General features: G+C 45.4%; 1 protein-coding gene across 1 annotated transcript in view; it reads right to left on the bottom strand.

Annotated features, from left to right (window-relative positions):
• Positions 1 to 13,775, bottom strand: part of LOC144687974 (phosphatidylinositol 3-kinase C2 domain-containing subunit gamma-like) — a 232,986-nt gene extending 219,211 nt beyond the window's left edge. The window contains exon 1 of the mRNA XM_078554634.1: positions 13,735 to 13,775. The gene's annotated coding sequence lies outside the window, so the exon portion shown is untranslated. The remainder of the gene's footprint in view (positions 1 to 13,734) is intronic.
• Between the last annotated feature and the right edge of the window lie 3,431 nt (positions 13,776 to 17,206).

The following is a 17,206-nucleotide window of genomic DNA, read 5'->3' as shown; positions in this document are numbered from 1 at the left end:
CAATGGTTGTCTCTTGGGTTTTGAAGAGAAAGCTTTGGCAAATTTCAGGAGAAAACCTAAATAGAAAAAGGTTAGAAATACACAGTGACAGCACTTGTAAAGAGAAAAAGTTAAGTTAATGCCTTGAGGGAGAAATCTTTGTCTCAAACGAAAACTGAAAGATCAGCAACCACTTACTGGAGTTCCAAAATAAAAAGTGAAGAAAAATATACAGAAACAGACAGTCCTATCATAGGAAGTTAGTGGGCTGATTTAATCTTAAAACTATAGATTAGTAAATTATGGACCTATGCGACAGCATAAAAAATAATCTCAGGGATGGTGAAAATGCATGAGATCTGTATTGGGGGAAAACAGCGGTTAAATGAAAAATAAAATGAAGACTTTGGTTTTTTCGGTTGCAGCTAATTTCACGTGATTGGCCTGTTTTTTATTTTTCTCTCCAGTTTTGTATCCAACATGGTCAGCAAATTTGGTTTATATTTTCAATTTTTATTTCTGATGAAAGGCTGCACCCAAAAAGTCAACTCATTGCTGCCAAAAGCAAGCACAGGGATTGCAATATGTGATTAAAGCCACGGCCATTGATTGCGATGCAGGAAGCAAACCAACTTCATGCTGCCTGTTCATTTCAATGATTTCATCATCCAGCCAGTACTAATCACATTGTTCATTGCCAGGACTCATCAGCAGGGGGCCAATATCATAAGTGGCAAGGAACACTTAAAGCTAGCCTGCACTTATTAAAGGGGAGATGTATTGTAGCTGCAGCAGGTGCTGGGATTCTGGAAGTGAATCTGACCAGGTAAACATTAAAGATCACCACAATATGGAAGTCAGCAGGTTCCGAGGATTTCCGACTCTGCACTGGAGGCTTTGTTGGAGGAGGCGGAAAGAAGAAAAGATATCTTGTACCCACAGGGGGCCAGGAGACCCTCGAGACAGACTTTACAAACGCAGTGGGAGCAGATAGCTATGGAGGTTAATGGCAGGAGTCAAACCCCGAGGACATGGATGCAGTATCGCAAGAAGTTCAATGACCTCACACAAGTAGTCAGGGTCAGCGAACACAGCTTCAAATCCTATATTGCACCAACTGCTTCACTAGCCTCAGCCACTGATCAATTCACCCCCTCAGTCACTCAACTACCAATTATCAGGACTCATAGCTGTCATCCATGCGCTTCCCCTCACCCTCACAAGCTTAGCACAGCTGCAAATCTCACATCCACATCTCAAAGCTTGCACACACTGCCAGCTATTTAACCACGACAGTCACATCACCCAAACAGATTGCACTACACTCAATGTTACACCTCTCTCTCTCTCATAGCAAGGCTGGGTAAAACCAAAGGCTGCAGAAACTAACCAGGGAGAGGGGGAGAGGGGAGCATTGTGCCTGCATGTCCTAACCCCATGAAGGAGATGGTGCGGGCCATTACTGGGACAGACATTGCTGAGGCCATTGCCAATGGTAAGTTTGGAACCATTGAAGATGATGGTATCCTCATCCTTTTTCTCACACTCCCCAATACCTTCTGACTTTACAAACTGCAGGTGTTGTCAGCATGAACTCCAACCCCGCCCCAATCTTCCCCAACACAATGTTACACTTGTGCCTTTCTCCTTTCGGATACCCAAGAAGTGCAATCTGACCAGCCAGTGGAGGAACAGCAGGATGACAGTGATGATGGAGACACACTGTCATTTGATTTCACACTTGCTGCCACCAGCCCAGACGCTGACACTGAACATAATTTAGAGGGTAGCATAGAGGCTGGATCGCACATTGGGGTCAAGGCTAGCACAGGTGCCAGATCATCACAGAGGGTGAGTCACGTGTGGAACCTGTTGCTAGGGGACTCGAGTGAGCATGTTCATGGGGCGACATACAGAAGAAAGCGGATGGATTTGTACAATGAAATGCTTGACGCGTTGCAAAGCTGACCGGAAAGATTGCGGTCAATGTCACGGAGTATGGAAAGTTCAGGAGCAGCTTGGCACGGGGCTTTACACAGAGCTTAGAGCCCTTCCTCTGCAGAGTGGATCTGGTGGCCAACTCTGTTTGCAAACTAGTGGACCCAACCATTATGCCAACATTTCAGCTTTCATTGTAGCACAAGCAGTAGCTACCCAGCTTCTGATGGCTGAAGTCGAAGCTGAGACTGTTGTCATGCAGGATCAGCTTGTTGCCACTCAAGCTCAGACTGCTGCCATCATGACTGCAGATACCAGTATTCAAAGGGGCTTACAGGGTATCAAAGCAATCCAGCAATTTGTCCTCCAACTGGGATTGCTGAGGTGCTGCCCCAGATGAATGGCAGATGTTCGATAGAGAACAAAACTGCTATACTCTTCGGAATACAGCATGCATCTTCCCATTCTGCCAGGACCCTTGCTGTTTGTTGCCTGTCAGTCTTCCCGCCCGCACTATATGATGCAACCCAAAGCCGGGCCTTCTGGGGATAGAGCTCTCAAGATTGTCCTGCAAGGTCATCTGCAGCCCCACCCATTCCCCGCACCCAGCCAGCGAACGTCAGCTGCCTTCCATCATCCATGCTGTAGCCATTGGGTTAGTGTTACTGTATAGAAACACACTGTGCATCTTCACCTAGGATCGGTGAAGATACACAGAAGACAGGCACTAAGGATTGACTTTTGTATGTGTCATAGCATGGTTTCATTTCTAAATTTGATTTTGAATGTTTATCTTGTGGTTGTCTTTATTTTTGCACTGTGGCCAAATGGACATGTGATAGAGAGAAGGTAAGAAGTGGGTCTGTTGGTGAATGGGAAATTGGGGTACTGGTTACTGGTATCACATTCAGATGAGTCCTTCATGGACTGTATGGGCAGAAAGGGGCTGTCAAGATAACCTCCTCTGTTCCTCCCCCTTCTCCTGCTTCTCGGCTGCTCGCTGTATAGCCGGTGGCAAGGGCTCTTACCCCAAGATGGTGAGGTTATGCAACATGCAACAGACCACAGCAAATCTTGACAACTGTCCCGTCAAGTACTGCAGGGCTGCACCAGAGCGATCCAACAGTGGAAGAGTTGTTTCAGCATGCCAATCACCTGCTTGATTGCCTTTTGTGTAGTAGCATGGTTTTCATTGAATGCATGCTGCACACATGTGCATGTGTTGCTCAGCAGTCACCCGCTGCGATGTCAAAGGATAACCCTGAGCTCGTGGGCCAGGTAGCCACCCTTAGGCTTTTCATGGTGGCTCAAATGCAGATGGTACAACAGACTTGTGCAGAATGGAAGCATCATTAGTGCTGTCAGGTTACCAAATATTGACCTGCATGATCGCTGTGCATGGTTACTCACCTCATCTGAAGCTTGAGGGAGTGGGATCTTTTTCAGTTCCAGACTAGGGCTGAGTTAACATGCAGTGCCAGCAAAGTGATGTAAGTGTGTGCAGTCAATGGCACTCTGCACCATGGGGTGACCTGTAATTCTAGCGAAGTCACATGCTCATTTCACTTGTTTATCTCTGGCAAGGAAGGATGAAAAATACTTACTTCTCATTGACTAGAAATCATCAGTGATGTCCATATTTAACTGTGGACAGCAAACTGTGAGACCTTGCAAATGTCTCCAATTCCCGTCTGGAAGGAAGCAGATGGATTGGGGATATGGTGGCATGGCATAGTGGTAATGTCTCATAGACGTCTACAGCACAGGAGGCCATTCGGCCCATCATGTCCACACCGGTGAACAAAGATCTGACTACACTAATCCCATTTTCCAGTACTTGGCCCATAGCCCTGGAGGCTATGGCAACACAAGTAAATATCCAAATACCTCTTAAATGTTACAAGAGTTTCTGACTCAACTACCTTTTCAGGCAGTGTGTTGGGTGAAAAAATTTCTCCTCAATTCCCCTCTTAGCCTTTGACCTCTTATCTTAAAGCTATGCCCCCTGGCTATTGACCCTTCTACTATGTCACTGGACTAGTAATCCAGAGGTCTAGGCTAATGCTTTGAGGACCTGGGTTCTAATTCCATCATAACAACTGGTGGAATTTAAACTCAATCAATAAAATTTGGGATTGAAAGCTAGTCTCAGTAATCATAACCATGAAACTATCATTGACTTTTGTTGTAAAAACCCATCTGGTTCACTAATGTCCTTTAGGGAAGGAAATCTGCCATCCTTACCTGGTCTGGATTGGATGTCACTCCAGACCCACAGCCACAGGAATGACTCTTAACTCCCCTTTGAAATGGCCTAGAATGCCACTCAATTCAAGGGCAATTAGGGATGGGCGACAAATGCTGGACTTGGCAGTGACGCTCACATCCCATGAAAGAATAAGTTTAAAGAAAATATGCACCACCATGACTGCCTTGACTGGCAATGTTACCCTCAGTCTGTTCTGAGGTCCCAGTTCTAGTTCCAGCAGCTGGTGGATTTTGGTGAGGAGTTCTTTACTGAAGTGCAGACCTCTCTCACGTTGTTCCTCACCAAGATACAGGGAAGAGAATTGCTCCCTGAACACTCTGGGTGGATATAGTCTCCTTGAGAACCCTTCTCCCTGTCCTCCTCCTCCTCCGCTGTCTGCTCAGCAGCTTGCCCTTCTCTGAGTGGCACCTGTTCCTTTTTCCAGTCATGCTGTATTCCAAGAGGAATGCCTAAAGTGCTCCCCTGCCTGGAAGCAATTAGTTTGTGCAGCGACCTTGAAGTCAGCAAAAAATTACTCAGCATCTGTCACATCACTCACTGTAGACACTTGCAACATTAAATGACTATAAAAAGCAACAGACATGTGTATAATCAAAGCAACACCCAGAAGAAACCAGTAAATAACCCTAAGTTGTTGATGGTCCCTTTAACTAGCACTGGTGGGGGATTCCTTCCTGCTGCTCTACGTTTGTGCAGCTTTCTGAGGTTAAGAGAAGTTGTGAGCTGGAGCATTGAGCTCCAAAATGGCACCACTGGTATCAAATGAGTGTTGCACACTAACTGACATCATGATGTACCTGCTCTGCATACATTCAGCAGTCGTTCACTGCACACGTGCTGATGCCCTGAATCGCCCCAAATGTGTGCAGGCACCACAGCTGCCATTCTGGAACTCTAAGGGTGCTCGTAGCACCCAGAAAGCCCAATTTCTCGCCCAACCCGCCTTAACCTGTCCGTCTCGTTTACATACTTAACTTCCAGCATTTACAGCTTATGTTTTATCTCCATTAGAAAAAAGAACTCCTGGCTATATTCATCTGTAAAGAAGGCTGGACTTCATATCATAAAAATGACAACACAAAAGATCATTGTGCTCCTCAACTGGGATCATCAGCTCTAACCCTGCTTCCCTGTATCCTTCTATATTCCTCCTTTCCAAATACTTATTCAGCTGCTTTTTAAAAATGATCTTACATTCTCTGTCTCAATTGTCGTTTGCGGTAAAAATATCTGTGTTCTAATAATGCGCTGCAATTTCTTTTCCCAATGTATTGTTACTAGCTTTTTTCTCTCCTGACATGGTACACAAGAGATATGTTTACTTACGGAAAGCAGCCCAGTTGGACTGATACACAAAATAGGACCATGCTGAAATGAATTATAGTTCAAACAGGCCTCAGTACGAGAGTGTTTCTTGCTGCCATTGGGTCTCTCACTCATCGAAAATGCTTTGTGGATCAATTATTAAAACGCTTCCCAGAAAGTGCCACATCATTCATTGAATGAGAAGAAGTCTTCTGAGGGATATATTTTTAATTTCCTCGTTCTGATCGTTCTTCAAAGGGTTCTGAAAGTGTTTTTTTCTGCTTGATCTGTTCTAAGTCATTCTGTAGTCGTCAGGAGATAGCAGCAGGCCAGACAGTCCATGGTCAGGCACTAGGTGAGAATAATCAAATCAGAGGTCTTTAATCAGGAACTGTTTCAGGTCCAGTTCTATACCGAGTAGAAGTACAAGAGAAGCAACTTTCCTGTGTTCTGTAAGGGAATAGTTAGGTGCGCAGTTACAGTTTCCCTTTCAATTTATCTGCTTAGTACTTATAACTTAAACCTCAATCTATTAGAGTGTTTACTTTACTAAGGTCACAAAGACCACGTGACAGCCAGTAGTAACCTGGAATGCAATGACGATGGTTTTCTGTTTCAGTATTACTGCACCTGTTTTTGCCTGAAGCAAGCTCTGACACCGCACCCTTTTGTTGCTGGTGTAAATCAATATTTTAGGATTACACAATCGTTTTTGAAGGCACTTTTAAATATGTTCTTAAAGAAACAAAATATGTTCTTAGACAATTTCAGATTTTTCACCAGTTCTTTCACTGGGGCCATTGAGATGATTATTTGTTGCAATGTCAGCATTCAGCCCCGAGCTTTGCCTATAGCTTAAGAGTTGTGTGCGGTGAGGGTTTGCTGTAATTATCCCATTGGTGAGCAAGTGAGAGGAGGCGAAGATCATTCACAGCGGTATATGCGACACTGAATGTGAGTAAAATATCAAGTGCAAAAACTCCGAAAATATAACAACCTCAATGTGAAAAGTGTTCTTCTAAATCCTTCTAATTATTGCTCTGAGATTACAGCCCTGTTACTGACTCATCAGTTTGACTTATTCCCTGCCGTGAGAGGAATCCAAAATCAGAAGGAAAGACAAATCTAAATCTGATCTGAAGACATAGGAACAAGAGTCAGCCCCTTGGGCCTAATCTGCCATTCAATTAGATCATGGACAATCTGTGTCTTACCTCCATTTACCCGCAGCGACTCCATATGAAAGGAAAGAATTTGCAGGGCTGTGGGGAAAAGACGAGGAGTCTTTTCTAGATGAGTTGCTCTCACAGAGATCTGGCATTGACATGATGGGCACAATGGCCTCCTTCAGCGCTGTAACCATTCTATAGGCTGGATTTTCATGGGGCCAGGGAGACTCCGTGGTGCAGTGAAAATGGCGGCTGGGACCTGATGCTGGGATTCCTGCCCCCATTCCTGGGGTTTCCATTTTCAGGAGTGCCTTTTAAGGATGCACACTAGTTCCATTCACATACCCGCATCCTGCACTCCCATCTTAGCCGGCTCCATTGTGGGGATAGGCATGTCCTAGTCCTTGGCAATTTTCACGGAGTCGGGTTCGCTTTTCAAAGAATCGTGGTTCACGGCATCTTAGAGGTAATGTCAAACATACTCTGCATGAGGGAACCTTAAGTTCAAAGGGTCCTCCTCATATCCCTCCATGCCAAGATATGCCTCTCAACCACCCTCTATGGCCCCTCATGCCCCCATTCCAAGGTATGGTACTTGCATGCCAGTTCACCCATTATACTGCAAAGAACCAATGAACCCTATAGTGACAATAGGATGTCTAAAAAAACCTTTTAAAAAAACATTTTAAAAAAACAGTCATCCAGTGATAACTTTCCACTTTCTTGGGGGAGCTGGTGGCGTTAGTGGTATTGTCACTGGACTAGTAATCCAGAGACTCTGGGTAATGCCCTGGGGACCCAAGTTCAAATCCCATGACAGATGGTGGAATTTGAATTCAATCAATAAAAATTTGGAATTAAAAGCCTAATGATGACCATGAAACCACTGTCAATTGGCATAAATACCCATCTGGTTCACTAATGCCCTTTAGAGAAGGAAATCTGTTGTCCTTACATGGTCTGGCCATTCACCCATGTGACTCCAGACAAACAGTGATGTGGTTGACTCTTAACTGCCCTCTGAAATGGCTTAGTGAGCTACTCATTGTATCAAACCATTAGAAAATCTGTAAGGAATGAAACCGGATGGATCGCCCAGCATCGACTTAGGCACCAGAAACGACAATGGCAAACCCAGCCTTGTCGACGCTGCAAAGTCCTCCTTACTAACATCTGGGCACTGTGCCAAAATTTGGAGAGCTGTCTCACAGACTAGTCATGCAGCAGCCTGACATAGGCATAATCACGGAATGATACCTCACAGATAATGTCCCAGACACCACCATCACCATCCCTGGGTATGTGCTGTTCCACTGGCAGGACAGACCCAGCAAAGGTGGCGGCACAGTGCTACACAGTCGAGAGGGAGTCCTCAACATTGACTCTGGACCCCATGAAGTCTCAAGACGTCAGCTTAAACTTGGGCAAGGAAACCTCCTGCTGGTTATCAACTACCATACAGTCTTGGCTGATGAATCAGTGCTTCAGTTGAACACCACTTTGTCAAGGTTGCAGAATGTACTCTGGGTAGAGAACTTCAATGTCCATCACCAAGAGTGGCTTGGTAGCACCACTACCAACTGAGCTGGCCGAGTCCTAAAGGACATAACTGCTAGACTGGGTCTGCGGCAGGTGGTGAGGGAAAAGCACACTTGGACCTCATCCTCACCAATCTGCCTGCCGCAGATGCATCTGCGCATTTCAGTATTGGTGAGAGTGACCACTGCACTCACTCTGTTGTTGTGGAGACAAAGTCCCGTCTTCACATTGAGGATATCCTCCATCATGTTGTGTGGCACTACCACTATGCTAAATCTGTAACCTCATGTCCTGGTATATTCCCTCACTCTATTGTTGCCACTAAGGCAGGGGATCAACCCTGGTTCAATGAAGAGTGCAGGAGGGCATGCCAGGAGCAGCACCAGGCATACCTAAAAATGAGATGAAGCTACAACTCAGGGCTACTTGAGTGACAAACAGCGTAAGCAGCATGCAAAAGGCAGAGCTAAGCAATTCCACAACAAACGAATCAGATCTAAGCTCTGCAGTCCTGCCACATCCAGTCATGAATGGTGGTGGACAATAAAACAACTCACTGGAGGAGGAGGCTCCATGAACATCCTCATTGAGGGGGGAGCCCAGCACATCAGTGCAAAAGATAAGGCTGAAGCATTTGCAACAATCTTCAGCCAGAAGTGCCGAGCAGATGATCCATCTTGGCTTTCTCTGGAGGTTCCCAGCATCACAAATGCCAGTCTTCAGCCAATTCGATTCACTCCACACGATATCAAGAAACGGCTGTAGGCACTGGATACTACAAAGGCTATGGGCCCTGACTACATTCCGGCAATAGCACTGAAGACTTGTGCTCCAGAACTTGCTGGGCCCCTAGCCAAGCTGTTCCAGTACAGCTACAACACTGGCATCTACCTGGCAAAGTGGAAAGTTGCCCAGGTATGTCCTGTACACAAAAAGTAGGACAAATCCAACCCAGCTAATTACCGCCCCATCAGCCTACTCTCCATCATCAGTAAAGTAATGAAGGGGTCATCAACAGTGTTATCAAGCAGCACTTGCTTAACAATAACCTGCTACTGATGCCCAGTTTGGGTTCCGCCAAGCTCCTGACCTCATTACAGCCTTTGTTCAAACATGGACAAAAGAGCTGAACTCCCGAGGTGAGGTGAGAGTGACTGCCCTTGACAATGAAGCCGCGTTTGACCGAGTGTGGCATCAAGGAATCTGAGCAAAACTGGAGTCAATGGGAATCAGGGAAAACTCTCCGTTAGTTGGAGTCATACCTAGCACAAAGGAAGATGGTTGTGGTTGTTGGAGGTCAGTCACCGCGGCTACAGGGCACCACTGCAGGAATTCCTCAGGCTAGTGTCCTAGGCCCGACCATCTTTAGCTGCCTCATCAATGACCTTCCTTCCATCATAAAGTCGGAAGTGGGGATGTTCACTGATGATTGCACAATGTTCAGCGCCGTGTGTCACTCCTCAGATACTGAAGCAGTCCATGGTCAAATGCAGCAAGACCTGGACAATATCCAGGCTTGGGGTGACAAGTGGCAAGTAAAATTCAGACCACACAATTGCCAGGCAATGACCATCTCCAACAAAAGAGAATCTAACCATCGCCCCTTGACATTCAATGGCATTACCATGACTGAATCCCCCACTACCAACATCCTGGGAGTTACCATTGACCAGAAACTGAACTGAACTAGCCATATAAATACTATGGCTACAAGAGCAGGTCAGAGGCTTGGAATCCTGCAGCGAGTAACTCACCTCCTCAGTCCCCAAAGCCTGTCCACTATCTACAAGGCACAAGTTAGGAGTGTGATGGAATACTTTCCAATTGCCTGGATGACTGCAGCTCCAACAACACCCAAGAAGCTGGACACCATACAGGACAAAGCAGCCCGCTTGATTGGTACTACATCCACAACCATTCACTCCCTCCACCACCGTGGCAACAATGTGTACCATCTACAAGATGCACTGCAGAAACTCACCAAGGCTTCTTAGACAGCACCTTCCAAACCCATGACCGCTGCCATCTAGAAGGACAAGGACAGCAGATACATGGGAAAACCACCACCTGCAAGTCCCCCCTCAAGCCACACACCATCCTGACTTGGAAATATATCGTTGTTCCTTCGCTGTCACTGGGTCAAAATCCTGGAACTCCCTCCCTAACAGCACTCTGGGCGCACTTACACCACATGGACTGCAGCTGTTCAAGAAGGCCACCACCATCTCAAAGCCAAGTAGGGATGGGCAATAATACTGGCCTAGCTAGCAATGCCCACATACCATGGGCAAATAAAAATAAATAGATAAAACCTCCTTTTTACTACAAGTCAGAAAAAGTGTCAATCATCCAGTAAAGTATCAATAGCTGAAACTGCAAGCACTTGAAACTGCTTTATCTTATGTAAATAAACATTGTGCCATTGACAGAAGAAATCAGAGAGCCAGAGCTGTCAATCAAGCAATATTTTCCCTGGGGCTCAGGTATTTCAGCATTCTAATGGATATCTGGGCTCCCAGCTAAGCCTCATTATGCATTCTTGGGGTGTGGGAAAAACTGGATAGGCAAGATAGAACTAATGTCTTCCTTCTGTGCTGTGTGACTCTCTGATTTCTCAGATCTAAATCATTGCCAGACATTTGCAGCCTAAGTGCCCGGGTTTCATGAAAATCCCACCTCCAGTTCGGGACTCAACCACCTCCTGGACCAAGCAACTGTTCCACAGTCAGAACAGAGGAAATAGTGCATGCTGAATTTTCCAAGCCTATTTGAGATGGATTGGAAGGAGGGAAGGCTGGTAATATGGGAAGGGGAAGGCATCTGGATAGGCGCCCAATATCTTCCTGCTGTCATGGCATATTGCCAGTGGCAGGAACCTCAGCAGCATGGCAGTACACCAGTTGGCCAATTGAGCCACCTAAAGGGCCCAAGTAAAGGCCACTTCCCATCACTGCCTACTTTTTACCTGAATCGGAAGGCCTCCCTCCGTACGGGGAGACCACTATGTAAACCCCAGTGGCCTCCCAGAGGGTTCTGGGGTGTGGGGAGGGCATCCTTAATGGCCACTCCAGGGCTGACAGAAGGCCGCCAGAGGCAGTAGCCATCGCCACGATTAAGGCTCTGCCATTAGAATAGGACACCCAACCCAACCACTGAGCCCTGCCTGCCAGGATCCACCAACCTCAACAAAACGTACCTCATCCTTGAGTGTGCCTCACCATGGAGGCACCCTCTCCTTCATGCTGCAGCCTCAGTAGTGATGCTGCCATGATTGATAGGCTGCAGGCCCTCGGGGATTGCGTCAGCAGCTCTGGGCGGGGTGGGGTTCAGGGAATGCGGGGAGGGGTGGTGGGGATGGTGGTCCTGGCAGCCGTAGTCATAATGCCCCAGGTCCCGCCACCTGTCAGAAAAGGGTCAGTTCCTGCTTTCAATGGAACTTAGTTGAAGCAGGGCTTGATCTACTTTCGAAAAATTCAGCCCTGTGATTCCATTCTCAGAAGGTCCAAAAATAGCGCAAAGTCTCCTTCCTGGGCTACTGATCTATGGCTACTTGCTCTCTCTTCCTTTGTGAAGCGAATTACTTGCCCTTTCTCTTTCTCTCTCTAACGAAACCCAGCTCATGCACATTCTCTACCCTTGACGTCTTGAGGGTTGCCAAGCCTTCAGGATTGCCCTGGAGTTTCCCAGAATTAAAGATTAGTTTCCAGGCGCAACCCAGGAGAAAAATCACGGGGGTGTGGGGGCAGGACTGCTGGAGGCAGGAGGTCATGTGATAACACCTCCGGGGATATGTCCAACCAGAGTTGGCAACCCTAGATGCATCTGCTGTCACTACCCTGGCATTCTCAAAACACATTTTTTATTCCGAGCATAAAGGAGCACTTCCTTGAGCAAGACAGGTTTCCAGTCAGCAGAGATATGACCTTTTGCACGAAGTTAACCCCAGAGACAGCATGCCTGGTGCGAACAATAAATCAGATAAGCTCACAGAATCTAGCACAAACTGTTTCATGTTCTCAGATTCTTCCTAATTAATTCACAACCAGCTTTGCATATCTCAACTGCAAGCTGTGAATCAGATTTATTATAACAATTAGAGAAGAGCAGGAGTAAACGCCACAGATCTCACTAGCTTATTCAAATATTTAATTTCACATTAAACTGCTCTGAAAAGTAATTGGTCGAAGCTTCTAATATTACTCACAAACTTTGAACACTCATCTGTCAAGTAAAGCCTACGGATGAAATCAGACCTTCGTGGATGTTTTCCAGTGCCCACTGCACTCGACTGCCTGTGAGTGGAGATTAACTAGCAACTAGAGGGTGAGTTATACCTACTCATTCCCTCTGAAGCCTGACCTGAGATATAAGTAATGGAAAGATACCCTTCACAATAAAACAACATAGTGTGACACAGGGAGACAGTTTGATATTGTTTACCTTACAGTTAATCAAAGCTGACCCACTCTAAACCATTTGCAGTGACTGACCTGTCAGTCAAATTAAGTTTCATGAATATCAAGAAAATCTCAGGTGCCATGTACCTATCTCAAGCCATTTATCACCTTCAGGACAAAGCTGAGCTGACTCTCGGTATAAACAGCACCTCCTTCTCTCCTGCACTGTTTAGACAGCCTTCAAGCTCGTGGCCCTACAAAGGCCTGGTAATACAACACAGAATAAATTGTAAATCTGGGAACATCAGAATCTCTGATCCATGTTAATTGTTTCTAGCTCTTGGATAGCTCTGGGTCTAGCATTCGCGAGGTATCTGTCTAAACCAACTTATTCTGCTTTTATAGTGACTAATGCAAAGAAACACTGGTTTGTGCAAATGCACAAGCTGTTTCAAACAAGCAGCCATAGAATTAAACTAGTTGTAAAAACAATCTCATGGAGGGGAACAGTAAAAATAAATAACCTTCAAATAAAACAAAATAGATCAAGGTAGTTGCAGCTGCACCCCTCTGAATCTGCAGATCTATCCCCTTCCTTTCTGGTTCCATTGCCTTCTGTTTTCTACTTTTCTACAGTTCCATACTCCACCTTTCTCTAATCTCGTTCATTTGGTATCTAAACTGATGGCCCAATGGCTTCCAAGTCCCAGCTTTTCTTTATTATAAATGCTCCAGGTTTGTGTAAGGACTTAAAGTATACAGTAACTTTGCTGTGCCCAGGGTCCAATAAGGCCATAATGCATGTATGTGAAAACTCTTTATCATAGAAATATCAAATAGATTACACACTACACCCCTTATTGTTACATACCAAAGTCCAGAAGAGTCCACCTTTCACAATACTGATTTATGTCTCTGTTTTTTTTATTCCTAGCTACCTGATCCATTACAGCTGACAGGAACCTCTCTGATTAATGCTTAATCTGTGACTCAAGTACGTTAAATACATCTTTACTGATTTCACAAAAGCTTCCTTTAATCTGAATAAATTTACCTTTTTCAGTTGACAGGTGTTAGAAGCTTGTGAGTTTTCATTTCATCTCCAAGGTTTTAAAACAGAAAGTAAAGTGGAGCATACCTGCTTGAGCTGATTTATCAGTAACGTGTAGCCAGCCAGCCCAATGTGAGGTGAAAATGACTCTGTTCCAGTAAATGAGACCTGTTTGGGAAATAGACAAAACAAGTTCAGACACTGGAGCGGTAGTTTACAATGTGCTGTATAATTTGCTTAAAGTCTCACAGTTGGAATAGTGTTGACCAACAGAAGAGTGTGGAAACAAAGTAATGTAATGCGCAAAACCACTTCAACTAGGCTCCATTGAAAGGTAGTGCCTGGAGCCATGGAACAAAACAAGGGAAAACATAAAGAACATTCCTTCCAAATCACAGTCAAAATCAATTTGTCAACAAGTAAACTAGAAAGTCAGCTGAACCAGATTTAACCAGGCTGCTGTTCCTAACTTCAGGTTTCTTTTGAATTTGTAAAACAGAATATTGTTTCCCTCCCCACCTCTTTGGAATTTGAAACATGCTTCTGTTAACATGTTTCTGTTTCTGTATTGCACACAGTAGGTTATAAGATGACCATTTTAGCTAAACCCTTCCAAAAAAAGGAAAGCTAGTCACCTCCTTACTCCCACCCAGCTAATCACACCATCCAAAAGGCCCTGAGGGTTTAAAGTCTTCCGTTTCATTACAATACAATCAATTTCATCAGTCTTTGGCTGAAATGTGTGTTCTTGTCAATAGCCCTAAATTTACCCTTGATCAGTATGTTCCTAAGCCCTTTGCCCTACTGTTTGAATTTATCTCCAAAGATTATTCCAGGTATCTTTAATATCTCAAATATGATTCTTTTCTGTCCCCATAAGTTGCCATTATTTTTTGCCAAAGAGCTCCATTGTCCATATCATCACAGGTCAGCACCCAGTTGTTTGCGAATTAGTCTCCTGGATCTTCAATGATCTACCTCCAGGACTGCATTGTTTCCTTTGTGCCTTGTGACCAAACTGGGGACAGTTCTCAAGGTCACCCAGGCACTATAATAGAATACTGTGCTGAGCACTGTAGCACTGTACTGAGCACCATACAGAGCATTACACAAATCGCTCCACTAAACGATATAAAGAGCACTGAACAGAACACTATATAGAATATTCCAGCAAGAGGGAATCTAACCATCTCTTCCTGTCATAAAACAGCATTTCCATCACTGAATCCCCCACTATCAGCATCCTGGGATTACCATTGACCAGAAATTGAACTGGACCAGCCATATAAATACCAAAGCTACAAAAGCAGGTTAGAGGCTGGGAATTCTGAGGTGAGTAACTCACCTTCTGACTCCCCAAAGCCTGTCCACCATCTACAATCACAAGTCAAGAGTGTGATGGAATACTCTCCACTTGCCTGGATGAGTACAGCTCCAACAATACTCAAGAAGCTCAACACTATTCAGAGCAAAGTAGCCTGCTTGTTTTGCACCCAATCCACCATCTTAAACATTCACTCCCTCCACCACTAATGCACAAGCTGCACTGTAGCCACTTGCCAAGCCTCCTTCGAGAGAACCTTCCAAGTTCATGACCTCTACCGTCTAGAAGGACAAGGGCAGTAGATTCATGGAAACACCACCACTGCCAAGTTCCCCTCCAAGCCACACGCCATCCTGACTTGGAACTATATCGCCATTCCTTCATTCGATGGGTCAATTCCTCCCCGATAGCACTGTGGGTGGGCCTATACCAGATGGATTGCAGAAGTTCAAGAAGGCAGCTCACCACTACATTCTTCTCAAGGGCAATTAGGATGGGCAACAAATGCTGGCCTTGCCAGTGACATTCACATCCTATGAAAGAGTAAAAAATACAATGAATGTTCAAGGTGATGGATTAGTGCCGATCAAACAGGCTGCTCTGTTTTGGATTGTGTCAAACTTCCTGAGTGCTGTTGGAGGAATGTCCCAGAGCTGAGATGATTGACCTCCAACAACTACAACCATCTTCCTTTGTGCTAGGTATGACTCCAACCGGTGGAGGGTTTTCTCCCGATTCCCATTGGCTTCAAAGTTGCCAAGGCTCCTTGATTCCACACTTGGTCAAATGCTGCCATCATGTCAAGGGCAGTCACTCTCACCTCACCTCTGAAATTCAGCTTTTTTGTCCATGTTTGAGCTAAGGCTGGAATGAGATCTGAAACTGAATGCCCCTTTGGAACCTGAACTGTGTATTGGCAGGCAGGTTATTGGTGAGTAAGTGCCACTTGATACCATTGTCAATGACACCATTGTCAATGACACCTTCCATCATCTTGCTGATGATTGACAGTAGAAATGTACAAAACACTGCACAGAGCATTATAGAAAATACTGTGCAGAATACACACAGGGCACTGCACAACTCAATATTTTCCAGTTACTGTACAAAACATGGTACAATGCACTATACAAAACACTACTGAGCACTATCCAGGAGACAAAAGTGAACACTACATAGTACGCTGTACAGATTACTGTACAGAACATTAAACAGAATGCTATGCCTAGTAGTAGAAATCTCCATGTTACAGTTGATTGACCTGACTGTACAGTTTGGCATTTATTTTCTTTGTTATTTTCAGTTACATGGCACCTTGACCTGCTAAGTGCCTAATCTATTAACCTGTAAAATCTGTTTAAACCTCAACTCTAGTTATTTCAACCTCACTTTTCGGCAGCACTCTGACCACGTCAGAAGGCTGTACTTTCCATCACCCCTCCAGAGACTTGAACACATAGGCCAGAAATTTCCCACCATTGGGGGGGTTATGCGGGGATGGGGGTGGGCGCGAACCTGATTGGCGCCCCTGATCAGGTCTGCGCCGCCATTTTATGTAGGCGGGCCAATTAAGGCCCTCCTAGCGTGACGCGTGCCCAGAAGTGCTGAGCGGGCGGGGGTGGGGGGGCGGTTCCCTGCTCTCTTTCGCGCATGCGCATGAAAGAGCGCGGAGATCTCCCTGAGGCACGGAGATGCCTCAGGGAGATTTGTTTCAGTGTTAAACTTTCAAATAAAGGTTTTTAAAACTTTTAAAACATGTCCCCTCATGTGACATTATCATATGAGCTGGGACATGTCAAAGAATAAATGTATATATTATTAGATTTTAAAACACTTCATGAAACCTCATCCTGCCTGTGAATGAGGTTTCATGATAAGTGTGATGGCCGCCTGGGCTCTTTGCCTGCCCCCCCGCCAACCTTAAGGTTGGATGGGCAGCTCATTAAATTGAGTTAATTAGGTTTTAAATGGCCTTAATAGGCCTTTGACAGTTTGGCGGGCACGCAGCCAACTCGGCTGTGCGCCCATCGAACTGAAAATCTAAATGATGTTGGGACGCCCGCCCAATGTCACCACGCGTCATTTTACGCATCGGCAAGCGGGCCCTGCCGTCGCTCGCTGATGGGAAAATGCTGCCCATAAAGCAGACTGACATTTCATTGCAGTACTGAGTGAGTGCGCCATGGTTAGAGGTGCCAACTTTGGGTGAGATTTTAGAGCGAGGTCCCCTCTGCT

Source organism: Cetorhinus maximus, chromosome 12 (genome assembly GCF_964194155.1).
Source record: "Cetorhinus maximus chromosome 12, sCetMax3.hap1.1, whole genome shotgun sequence".
Classification (NCBI taxonomy): domain Eukaryota; kingdom Metazoa; phylum Chordata; class Chondrichthyes; order Lamniformes; family Cetorhinidae; genus Cetorhinus; species Cetorhinus maximus.
The sequence above is the reverse complement of the archived record's forward strand: the minus strand, read 5'-3'. Positions and strand labels throughout refer to the sequence as shown.